We start from the raw sequence: 3,038 nt of genomic DNA, 5'->3' as shown, positions 1-3,038 counted from the left end.
GAGGGGTAGCATGAAAGCTGAAACCCTATCTCCTAACCTAATGATTTCCAAATGTTAGCTTTCCAGATATTTTGAACTTCAACCTCCAGATGCCCCAGCCAGCTTGGCCAACAGTCAGGACTTCTGGGAGTTGAAGTCCAAAACATCTGGAGGACCAAAGTTTGGGAATCACCGTCTTAACCAATCCAAGTAGATTTGAGCTAACCTTAACAGGGAAAAACACACACATGGATGTTCACCCTTCAACATAAAGAAGATGCCAGCAGAAGTTAAGGAGGCAGGTCTAAGAGCGGGGAAGGTCAGAGAGAGCGGTCCAAGAGAGATTCTGTCTGTGTATATCTCTGTTTTTAAGGTCTTTCTGACTGGGGGACTTGTCTCCTGAGAGTGAAGGAAATATCTCTAGGCAGGGCAAAACATGACCTAAACATGTGCTTCCAAAAGGGCAGAAGTGAAGTGCCCTTTAAGTTCTGATAATGGCTGTTAGGTGGTCTGAGTAGATCAAGACAATGGGCTGTGTGCACCAGACAAAAAGCCAATAAGTCTCGTGTGTGTGTGTGTGTGTGTGTGTGTGTATAGAGAGAGAGAGAAGTGCTAAAACTAGGGACAAAGTTATACAATCATAGAATCATACAGTTGGAAGAGACAACAAGGTGTGTCCAGTCCAACTCCTGCCATACAGGAAGACACGAGCAAAACACTTCTGACAGATTACCATCTTGTCTCTGTTTAAAAATCTTCAAAAAAGGGGGGGGGGGGGGTACAGCATCACTCTCCAAGGATGGCTTGTTCCACTGTCAAACAGCTCTGACTATCTGGAAGTTCTTCCTAATGTTTAGGTGGAATCTCTTTTCTTGTAGTTTGAATCCATTGTTCCATGTCCTAGTCTCTGGAGCAGCAGAAAACAAGCTTGCGCCATCCTCAATAAGACATCCCTTAAAATATTTAAATATGGCTATCATGTCACCCCTTAACCTTCTCTTCTCCAGGGTAAACATACCCAGCTCATTAAACTGCTCCTCATTGGGCATGGTTTCCAGACCTTTCAAAATTTTGGTTGCTCTCCTCTTGACACACCTCAGCTTGTCCACTTCCTTTCTGAATTGTGGTGACCAGAACTGGACAAAATATTCCAGTCTGACCAAAGCAGAACAGTGGTACCATTACTTCACTCAATCTAGACACTACCCCTATTGATATAATAAACTTTTTTTATTACAAATAAAAAAAAAGCAGCCTAGAATTGCATTGGGTCTTTTAGGCACTACATCACATTGCTGACTCATGTTCAGCTTAGATTCCACGAAGACACCTACATCCCTTTCGCATGTATTGCCTTCAACAGATGTCACCCATCCTATATCTGTACATTTCATTTTTCCTGGCCATGTGTAGTATCCTACATTTGTCCCTGTTTGAATTAATTTAGTTAGCTTTGGCTCAGCTTTCTAATCAGTTAGAGTCATTTTGAATTTTGATCCTGTCCCCTGGGATATTAGTAACCCCACCTAATTTAATATAATTTGCAAATTTGATAAGCATGCCCTCTTTTACATCATCCAAGTAATTTATAAAGATATTAAATAGCACTGGGCCCAGGACAGGATCTTGTTGCACCCCACTGGTCATGTCTCCCCAAGATAAAGAGGAGCCATTGCTGAGCACCTTTTGGGTTCAGTCAGACAACAAATTACAATTCCACCTAGCAATCATATTGTCTATCCCACATTCCAATAGTTTTTTTTACAAGGATATCATGAGGGACCTTGTCAAAGGACTTGGTGAAATAGGTGGCAAGTCATGGGTGGTAAGTAATCTCCATCTCCATGTGTCCTCCAGGAACCTATAAGTAACACCTTCACATATTGAGCATTAAAGTCGTAAGATAATTCCGTAACATTCAACATTCCAATGCCAGTGATAGGAAACTATGGATTGCTACAAGTTATGAAAGGAGAAGGGAAATCACTGCATGCATAGTGAAGTAGAAACTAGAAAGAAAGTGGCAGGGAATAGAGTGGAAGTGAAAAACTGAGCCAGAATGGTTTCTTAAACCATCTGATGTACAGGGCTAGCATATTTCTTTCCCCAGTGTGCCACAGATTGGTGCCATATTTGTGCCCATCAACCACATTAGTTTCTTTCATTTCTGGAAACTATCCTGAGACTTGTAGTTGATGACCTGTGGACTTGCACTGGTCCAGAGACCACTACTTTGAGTAGCACTGGTGTTAAATGTTGGTATGGAACTTGGAAGATTCAAATTCCAGTCCCCACTGAGTCATAAAACTCACTAGGTCACCATGGGCCTGTCACTTGCTTTCAGCCTGAACTACCTCATACGGCTATTGGAAGCAGAAAGTGAGTAAGAGATAACCACCTTGAGTTCACTGGAGGAAAGGTGGGATGTAATAAATATATGAGCATGTATCATATAACAGAATTTAACACATTTAGCATATAACACAAAAGTATGCTTTGGTTGACATTATGTCTGAACCATCCAAATGGTAACAACAGAGAAGACAAGGATTCAGAGTGGCATGTAAAACAGTGATAAACACAAGGAAAAGCTGTTTTGATTCCAGTACTTAAGATTTTTTTTAAGTTGGTTGTAATCTTGAGCAGAACAACCCTTCTGTCAGCCTGCTGAAATCTGTGAGACCTAAGCCCCCTTCAGACACAGTCACTTTGAAATCTTGGGCTTTAACATATTTCCTCTTGCTTTAGTGGCTATGAAATCCTATAAAATAGAATATAATCTGGAACACTGCTTGAGCTTAATGAATGCTATCTAGCTGGAGCAATTCACCTGAGGAAGACACTGTCTGATCTGTGTCAGAACTCTTGAAGTAATTGATATTTGTGTGAAACTTCAAAGTCAAAGGCAGACAGATAAGATCTTCTTGGGGAAAAAAATCAGATGGGAGCTTTTCACCATCAGGTTAGGGCCTGAGAATCTCTTCTTCTTTCTTCTTCTTCTTCTTCTTCTTCTTCTTCTTCTTCTTCTTCTTCTTCTTCTTCTTCTTCTTCTTCTTCTT

Source organism: Sceloporus undulatus, chromosome 4 (genome assembly GCF_019175285.1).
Source record: "Sceloporus undulatus isolate JIND9_A2432 ecotype Alabama chromosome 4, SceUnd_v1.1, whole genome shotgun sequence".
Taxonomy (NCBI): Eukaryota; Metazoa; Chordata; class Lepidosauria; order Squamata; family Phrynosomatidae; genus Sceloporus; species Sceloporus undulatus.
This window is presented reverse-complemented; position numbering follows the sequence as displayed.